The sequence below is a fragment of the Gymnodraco acuticeps genome, unplaced genomic scaffold, assembly GCF_902827175.1.
Source record: "Gymnodraco acuticeps unplaced genomic scaffold, fGymAcu1.1, whole genome shotgun sequence".
In the NCBI taxonomy this organism is placed as follows: domain Eukaryota; kingdom Metazoa; phylum Chordata; class Actinopteri; order Perciformes; family Bathydraconidae; genus Gymnodraco; species Gymnodraco acuticeps.
Window position 1 is genome coordinate 1,138,286 of NW_022990270.1, and position 10,547 is coordinate 1,148,832.

Sequence of the window (10,547 nt, forward strand, 5' to 3'; positions counted from 1 at the left end):
TTCATTATCTATGTAGTTTGTTTACAGAGGTAAGTCCCCCAAAGAAAGGCACCCTGATAAACGTGAAAATAATACTCTTGTGTTACCTTCATTTGAATGTTTCAGTGTACTGCACAGGAAGAGTCCCTCGAGGGTAGACACATCCAAGCCATCTGTGTCACACATTTCTTTAGTTTTGACCACGCTTCATTGGCAGTTCATCCTGCTGATTGATTGATTTTCTAACAATTACCCCTAATTATTTTTTCTGGGTGAGAAAAAAAACTAATTTAATGCATGGGTGGTTGCATTAATTGGGAGGAATGACATTGTCCAAGTTTCAGAGTAAATACAAATGATTGACTCTATTATTGTTATCTGATTGTATATTGTCCCGAGTACACTTCACTGACAAAGGTAATTAGTGTCCTGCTTCTCTAGTGGGGCGCGGAACAACACAAGGTCACCATCACTCTTTTGACATGTACAAATCAAAGACCACCTCAAAACAAATAAGTTTATGCCTGCTTTGCCTTCATCGACTTTGAGATAAACTGTGTGACACAAACAAGGGTGCAAATATCCACACCATTGCTTTCGTAATGAGTTTTTTGTCTTTGCCATTGATTCTATATCTAATCAGCTATTGTGACCTTGTTTGGTCAAACAAATATACTAATGAATGTAATTAATGTATGGAGATTAGATTAACTAATTGAATATGTGACTCGCTGGAACTGGAGTTTCTTTTATGCTGGAAATGTTACATCAACTTTAATAGGAGGAAGGTCAAATAGTATACCCTTTCTTGGCTTTAAGTTTATTTCAATTAAATATGTTTGTGTGGAAAGATACAAAAATAAATCTAAGGTGCAGCTGAGAGCTACGATAAATACAACGAATCTAGTGCACACATTTAAATAGTAAGCATCATATCAGCATGAGATCTTTTTATATTTGCGATGTAGATCAGTGATGTTTTATCGTCTTATTGTTCCTGTCGCAAAGATTTATATAGTGTGGTTCCAGCAGCAGCATTTTCCAGCTACATGCCGTCAGCCAGAATTCAAATGTAACATGAAATATGTTCTCCTCTGTCGGTCTATTTCTTCAGAGAATTTTAGTCCCACTGATTCAGGTCTACAATTTGGTTTAAATGACAGTTAAAAATTACAATTGGCAGTCCCTGGTGAAACCTGTCTTGACAGCGCAGACATAAAAAAGTGGGAAAAAAATGACTCCGCGTCCAGATAATATCTAATAACAATGTTAGTTTGAATGAAGAAAGCCAAATCTAGATTCAAATGTAATATTCATTTTGGAAATATGAACAACTGGGGAGTAAAGGATACAAAAAAGACATCAGGCAAATCCTTCATATAGCAATAGTCTTTCCTTATCCCTGAGGCTATGGCCTGGCTAAAACCTCAATGCAGCAATTATTTGCTGTAATGACTGCAGTTCAAATAAGCCTGGAGATTTTATTAAACCAAATGAGAGAATCATCTGTGTATTATCACCTTGTGATTGACAGTGACAAGTGTTGGGCCGACTGGGATGTGAGCATGATGAAGAAGCTCTTGGCAAAGCTCTCGATAATGTTACCCCGATAAAGTTCCCTGGAATACCTCAGCCAACAAATGGAGAGGGAAAGCTCCACGCATATTAATACCAATTGTCAGATCCTTCCAGTGGGGGAGAGGGGTAATCTGGCAGGCTTCCCCCCTCTATTCACTGAGTGGCATTTTACACAACTAATGAAAAAGAAATCCATTGTGCTGATCATATGCATAGATTTAACTCTAATATAACGATGAAATCGAAATATTCATAATAAAAGGAAAGGTCACTCGCTGCTGCAGCTAAGCTTCCTAAGCTGCAATCTTTGCAATAGCAGTTGTCAGGTTACAGCGATAAAACAGGGAAAAAAGGGAAAGACGTGAAGTTTTAACCCCGCAGAGGCCGAGAGGTGAGACACTGCAACCAAACTACTACTTCATATTGTACATTGATCATGTATTTATCTCCCTCCTCTAACAAACAGTGCAGAGTTCGGTTCAAAGATGGATCCGAGGTCAGTCTCCTCCAGCGTCCAATGGAGAGGTTAAAGGTCAGCCACATTTGTGATTTACATAGTCCTCTCTGTGACGTGCAGTACCAAAGCTAGTGTCTACATTCTTCAGGGATTTGTCTATTCTAGTTAATAAAATACATGGAAATATGAACAGCCGCGTCTCCTCTCTCCAGCTCTCCCATCCTGCCTATCTCCATATGTAGGTCACCTGGGCTTCTGAGGCATATGAGCATCGGAGTACAGGGCTGGAGAGAGTCATATCTCACCTCTGAACAACATTCACAGCATTATTATTGCCCGCTGCGACTTCCACACTGAGCCCCGTCTTCATATGCATCATACATTGGCATTTATTAGTGCCATGCACTAAGTACAGGCCATGTTATTGAATTTGAATATCAGCTCCTAGCCACATTCACAGGCCATGGAAATATATTAAGATGAAGCAATCTCATTTAATAACACCCAAACTAATAAAAGGAGAGCAGATTGGAAATTACATTTATGAATATTGCTTGGCTGCAGAAGTGATCCTAAAAAAGCCCAGCTTGGTTTGTCATATGTAGATATTTCTCTTTCTAAGCCCAGGTGTAAGAGACATTTCCAACGGTCTCCCCATGAATGTAATGTTAAGGCAGCATGTATGTTTTGGTCATTTCTTCATTTTTACATTATTCAAAATCAGAATAAAAAACCGCTGTGTGATACTTCAGTTGAAGTATTTTGATCAAATAAAACAACATTTACATTTTCATCCTTGATATGGTTACAAATCAGGACCCTCATAGGCCCAACTGCAGTGCAAAAATGAACAATGCAAAACTAAAGTGTGTGTATGTGTGTGTGTGTGTGTGTGTGTGTGTGTTGTGTGTTGTGTGTGTGTGTGTGTGTGTGTGTGTGTGTGTGTGTGTGTGTGTGTGTGTGTGTGTGTGTGTGGTGTGTGTGTAGTGTGTGTGTGTGTGTGTGTGTGGTGTGTGTGGTATGTGTGGTGTGTTGTGTGTGTGTGTGTGTGTGTGTGTGTGTGTGGTGTTGTGTGTGTGTGGTGTGTGTGTTGTGTGTGTGTGTGTGTGTGTGTCATAAATCAAATTGCTGGGAAGCATATTTGTTTTCCCCATGTTGAACTGAGTGTCTACATCCTTGATAAACTTATACCACAAAAGTAATTTGAAACCTACAGTATAACCAAATATATAAAAGCTTTTTGAAAAGCCCATGCCCTTTTTTTTAAAATCTTGAAACACTGTCTTTCTGAGATGGCGTTCATCCAACAGCAGTCATATCACTCAGTGCCAGGGCTCAAATTATGGAATGCCACTTCTTCACTTTACTGACTCCTCGCCTCACACAGACCCGTAATTTCCCCTCTTGTGTCGTTGATGGACAACATAATGTTGGTCAGTGTTTCACTGTTGTGTGCGTGTGTGTGTGTCTGTGTGTCTGTGTACAGCAGCCTTTTGCCAAGACATGCGAGGGCCTGGTCCATCTGTGTGTAAGTGTTGACTCCCGGCGGAGCTCTGACTGTCACTCACCGCCCAGTCAGTGTAGTGCCAGGCATTGATCGCTCCATATATCTTGTTCTGTACTTCCCAAACCTTCATCAACAGATGCGGCTGCAGAATTGATTAGCAGCAAGTCAATGACCAAATCTCTTTGGAAACATTTTTATTTATGTGTGTGTTTATGTGGATAGCTTAGAGGGCCATTAGCGGGATTACCTTTGAGGCTTGGCGGAACAACAGATGTTCAAGGACGACTCAATCAATTTGACTTACAAGAGGCAGCAGTTGCCGGAAACAAGTGATAAGTCTGTGAGACAGGAGGGGGGGTTAAAAAAAAACACTACACTGTGGTAACACACAGGTACAGCATACAAACAGCAGAATTACAACTAAAGTAGGTCCATTATTTAAAGTGAAAGCACTCGAAGGTTCCTAACAACACACAGCTAATGTATTGAAATCCTGACGTTTTTAAACGATCACAAGATTTGGCGGTTCAGCTTTAAGCCCATATAAGTTATTGCTTTTACATGTTCAAGTTATTATTCACCCCACATTTGTTTTGTAGAAACAAAAGTTTTTATTTAAGTAAACACATTCTGAATGACTGTATATCATAGTTATGTGCTTGGGTCTATATTGGAAAGATTTGGCTGACTCTTACACAAACAAAGTTAGTTTGGCCATTTAATATAATAAATACGTATATCACAAAACATGCTAATTAAATGGATTTCAGTCCAAGCAAAACTGCATGGGTGTAAGGAAAACATTTTTTAATATAAGCAGCGGCAGCCTTCACAAAGGCCTGTTTTAATTTGTGCAGAGTAGTGCATTCAATTATACAAGCATCTATATTGAATTCAAATGAATGTTGGATATGGATATTTTTATTATATTTAAATAATTTCGATTCAGCACAAAATGTATTATTTCTCAGAGAAGATCATGTTCTTTCATTCTTTTCAATTTCCCCCGTTCCTCTCGTGAATCGAATAGAGAATAAATGTGTTGCAGAGACTCGCGATCTGCCTTTCAAGTCAGACAGTGCTTATGCTTCCTTATCTGCAAACTTATTAAAATTAAGTCAGAACACAAATGGTATTTAAAAAGTTTAAGTGAAACAATTTGCATTGGGAGTGTGTGAAAATGCTAATGCAGTCTCTCACTAAGCCTCGCAATCACTGTCATCCATTTCGAGCTCTGATTGTTTTCCACATGGATGCCTTCACTCATTATTGCAAAATTATAAACATAAAGAAGATCTCTGTATTAATATTTCTGCTTTTTGTAAAAGCTCAATCAACCATAATGTTCTAATTTTTTCTCTGTGAACCTCATTTTATATTATCTCTCTACTCAAGGAATGGATGTCCCAGAAGGGATTTATTTCATTTATCAGGATTATTGAATTAAATTAAACGAGACACTTACCGCAAGCAGAACAGAGGTACCTTATCCACTTAAAAGGTAGGGCTGCTCTTCACTGCTATTTAGGCAAACACATTAGGCAGCAAATGCCTTTTGTTGGCTGAGCCTTGGTTACTGCATTATTCATTTGTTCATTAAGGAAAAGCGTTGAAAGTGCTTGAGGTAAGTGGAAAAGGTCATGAATTGAATGGATCTTTAATTAAGCTACTTTACAACGACAGTTACACGACTGTTGACATATGCGTCATGTTTGTTTACACACAGAATTAGTGTGTGCAAAGACAATAAGTAAGGGAGAAATGATGCACAAGAGGTAGGCAAAGTTGAGTTGACCCAAATATTTTAAATTCAATCGATTTACCTCCAAATATAAATGTTAAAAATGAAATATGTTTATGATTGTGTTTGTAATATGCATTACAGTTTAGAATCATTTTGTATCTATCTTTTTAGATTTTGGTCTCCCTTTTTAACATCCAGAAATTGCATATGTTGGTCTTAAATTATTTCAGTAGAGCAGAGGTTTGGAAAATACATTCCAAGAGCCTGTCTGTGATTCTTGTGTCCAGCAGCAGATGGCAGGCTGTTTCCACTGATCATCTGTCTCCTGACACAAGCACATGCTGAACTTCTGCACCCCGCCGCTGTGATGTTGGCTTCCCAGACCCAGTTGCTCTTGCCTGTGAAATGCATTCCCATTAAAAAGGCATTTTTAAAGCCAACACCAGTGCTATAACAATCATCTCCCCAAAGCCAAGCCTCCACACCCAGGAGCTCGGCACTGCCACACAGGCAGACATGTGGCGGCTGCCACAAACAAAGACCCCGGACTCTCCTCCCCATTCCTCTTCCATAAGCTTCCACATGGTTACAGGCCGGCCTGCCATTGGCAATTACACCCACAACCCAGTGTGTGAGGTCTCTCAGAGTCCCCAATCACCACTAACAAGATCAAGGCTAACTCCTTATCACATGCACAGTGTACAAACACCCATACACTCGCATATGTGCAGCAAACCGTCGGTCCCCTCGTCGCTCTTTCTGTCTGGCACGCTCTGAAATCATAACACATTTTGAGTGGTTGTGGAAAGTATATAGCTTTTTTAAGAGCAACAAAAATAACAGGGTGACAATCACGCTGTCAGACGTGGCTGTCTCATTTCACTGCATGTCATTAAGTTCAGGACTTTGTCTTGGTGACACTGCTGCAGAAATACATCAACATGTTTCGTTGTTATACATGAAACATTTATATTTAGAAAAAACAGTCACATGACTAGCTGACACCAAAAAAGAGTAGGGCTTGGTTTTAGGTTTTATGAAAAAGTATTTAAAAGTATGGACATATTTCCCCCTCTGCTAAATAAAGAGTGTCTGATCTGCAAAAATATCCCAATGTTGCCCATCAGACACTTGTGCCGCTCCCTGGCATGTCTATAACTATCTATAACATTTGTTCAGACCCTGTGGAATCAGTTCTCCTGATGTGGTGTCTTTTTTTCAAACATAGGTATCTGATTTTGTAAGGACACTTTTTATTTTGTTACATCTGAACCCTTTGCTGTTCGTAACAAGGTTGTATATTCTATCCTCCTTATCTGGCCCGCTGCTGGATGGGTGACCAGTGGAGGAAACCATACCTTTGTACTCTGATACAGCCATCAATACCCATGAGGCTGTGTGTCATGCGGCAAACAGCCTGAGCGGAGGTTCACATGCCTCCTATGATACCTCAGTGAGAGCCCATGCTTCATGTCCTCACACCAAGCGCTGATGTGGCAGCTCGCTAAATAATTTGTGCTTCTTTACCGGGGTCATTGGATAAAGAATCTGCTTGTTGAATAATTAATCGAGACACAATCTAAGCAGCCGACTTCTGTTTCCTTCTCGTTTCAGCCAGATTGTCTGCCACTGTCACCGCAGTCATACTACTTGCCGTCTAATTCATCTGGATTGGAACCTCCATCTTAATATTTGTGTAGGCAGACTGGTGTCAGGAAGAGCATGTCCCGAGCGTGACCCACAGAACCTCGAAAAAGAAAACCACACACAGCCGCAGAATCTATTTTTCATTTTGTGGATAAAAATAAAACAAAAGCCTATTACCGTCTTGGCTTTGTTTAGCTACATAATTGCTTTTCATTATTCAGTGCACAATTGATACCCACAGTGTAGGTTGAAAGAGGCGCAGTTGTTCGCGTGCGGCTGGAAATTAGATCTTTTATTGATACTGCTGTGTCTCAGATCTGATTCGTACAAATGCTGAGTGATAAAACCAGAGCCTGATTGTCTGTCTGTCTGTCTCTGTGAATACTAATGTCACTCTTCAGACTGTTACATGGGCTCATGGTAGCCACGAGGTTGGACCAGCAGACTTGTTACTGAAACATTTCCCACTCACTCAAACTGGCTGCTAAATATGGAGCAGGCAAAAGGAAGAAAATCACAACTCTTGCTTTGAGGAATTGTGTAACATTTGAGGAAATACGTTTATTTATAACTGATATATAACTGTGGGTTTTCTCCGTAAGTTTTTCCTTGTACGATGTGAGGGTCTAAGGACAGAGGGTGTCGTATTGTCATACTGATATTCTGTACACACTGTGAAGACCACTGAGAGAAATGTAACATTTGTGATATTGGGCTATATAAATAAACATTGATTGATTGATTGATTTGCTTTCTGGCAGAGAGTTAGAGGAGAAGATTAATGCTATACTCTTGTGTCGGTAAATGTTACCACAAGCAGCTAGTTAGCTTAGCACAAATACAGGAAATATATATGATACAACTAGCCTGGCTTTTTCTTATCGTAATTAAATCCATCTTTTATCGGCACTTTACTATCGGCACCATTTAACATCACATGTTTTGTTATTTTGAAACGAAAAACAAATTGTTTAAATGATAATTCACTTTTTACTGGGTGTTATGTGCTCTGCTATTTGTTGGCTAGTTAACGCTACAAATATAAGTTGTACCTCTTCAAATACTTTTTATAAGTGCGATTTAAAGGGGCTCGTACATGTATGTGGATTGTGTTACCTAAGGACAGAGTCAGGCTAGCTATTTCTCCCTATTCCCAGTCTTTGTGCAAAGCAAAGCTGCGTCTGGCTGTGGTAGCCTACTGCTTATTATCAAACGGACAAGATGATGGGCCTATGTTGTCATCTAAGGCGTTGAGAAAAAGCTTTATTTAATACCACTTTAGGTTCCTTAAGCAATATTTTGCAATAACATTCAAGTTCTGTACATTTTCTTGGAAGAATTTCTTAAAATTGTTTGTATCCAGATGGAAAAAATAGATCACAACTAGGCACCTTTGACTAAAAAACACACAGTACCTTGAATGCCAAATATGTTGAGCAAGAGGGGATTTCACTTCTAAATAAGGTCATTTTAGTTGCAGCAGAATTGTCATTGTGGAAGGAAACACCAATAGCCAGTTCCTTGTCAACGTGGCTTATCGACATTATATTGGACCCCAGAACCAAAGCTCTGTATCTTGTGCATGCATTCCTCAAATACTTTCCCATCACTGGAGATCCCACTAGCTGTCCCTATAATCATCACTGAGCACATGTATGTAAATCTTCACATTGATTTCACTCCCAAATTTCATCTTTGGTTGTTTTGAGGAGAAGTACAGTGCATAACTGGGGCTCAGGATAATGTCCCAACATGGTTGTCATGGTCTGTGTCCATTCAGAGCACGCCTGAGGGATCGGGCAATAAGTCTTAGGTGCACGTTAAAAAGGACAGTAAGAGATAGAGCTCTTTAAAAAAAAAAACCAAGACAGGAAGAATGACACTTAGCCCTTAATCATCTCTGTGTCTGCAGGGATCCCCTGTACTTTTGTGTCTATTGCAGATAATGGTCTTTCCTTACTTGACAGCATGTCTTTGCTGAGCCAGAGCTCTGTAACCAATGCTTAAGTGTATCAGGGTGACAAAGCGTTGCTAGATTCGGTGGTGTCACGGCTCATCATGTAGTGACATTGCTGACAGCTGTGGTGTTAAGACAGGGAGTCTGTTGAATGGAGTCAGAATATATTCTAGTGTAGACCCAACTTCCATAACAATGCCTTCCCTGAGGATCATGCTGCAATATGCAATCCAACAACACCAGCTGGAACCGCTGGAAGACAGGGAGGGGAAGTAATGGAAATCTTGGAGTACAAACCAAGATGCTGCTTCAGTTATTGGAACGCATCAATGCTTGTGTTTTCAGGAGAAAAACCAGAGGCATAAGGAGTACAAGAATGACAATGTTTTTTTGTGGGATAGATCTCTCATGCGCTATTGTGGCTGGCAGGCTGTCCTAGTGTGCTGGCTCCTTATTGAGAAAAACTGGGAGGGAAAAGTCCCAGCCATCAGATATAAATGCAGCATCTTGAAACTGTCCAATCCCATCAGTCCTCTTCCACGAGCCTGTCGGAGGAGACGCGTCCTTGCCAGTTCCTTCAATAGTTTAAAGGGACTTCCTGTTTGTTAAAAACAGAAGAGACACATTGTATAATGACAAATGGTGGACCAAACATCAGCGGAGCGTGCTGTCCCAGAACCTCAAACTCAGTTGCAACTAATTTAGCCTCAACCCCAAAACAAGCGGAACAACATGACAATGACCAGGCTTTGTCTGTTTCTACACAAAAATGTTCCCGGAGGTTTGGCGAGATGTGAAGAGAACTACACTTGTAGTTATCCACTTTCTGCTAGGCTGTGAACAGCTTTTTAAAGGATTGCATTCAACATGACAAAACAAATATTTCACCTTTTTGCATTGAGGTCATTTGTATGAACTGAAGCGGAGGCTAAGGCACTCAGTTTGGCGCCATAGTGGGTGTGAGAGACCACGCTAATAACTGGATGATAGTGTTCATACTGCTGCTCAGGACCCTGGAATAGATTACTGTCATCCTCTCTTAGAGGTCAAGACGAGAAGAAATACTAATGTTAAACAGCAATGTTCTCAGTCATCTTTCAATCCATCTGTATCAAATGATACAGTCTTGCCTGTGTACTCTGTTGTTGATATCTTGAACTTTATCCTTATTTAGAGTCTGTTGCAGTTCCAGTGCGTTTCATACTCGCATATTTCTAAGAACTTAATTGATACATGACGTATGCCAGTCCAAATGCTTTCCACGTCGTATAATATCAAGTTCGTATGCTGTCAAATTGTCAAATGTTCAGTTATCACGCAAACTATTGTTTCATGTTTTGTTTTTTTAAACGGGTGATCACGCCATCCATCATTTTCTCAAAGGATGGTACCACTCTCGTGTCTGTTATACATAAGAGGCTTGAGCCAGGAGGCAATTAGCCTAGCGATGTGATAACTTTCTTCAGTAACTGCTGCACATGCTGAATGTGATACATAATTAATGACCATAGGTTTTGTCAGTCTCTCTGGATGACAGTTTAAGCTAAATGCCTGAAATTCAAAAGCCATTTAATGTTTGAATATAAATCATCCTGATTTGAATGTATTGTATCAATGGCAACAATATAGCGGTATAAGCTTCTCCTCAGCCCATCGCACCAGGACCTCCATTTAATCG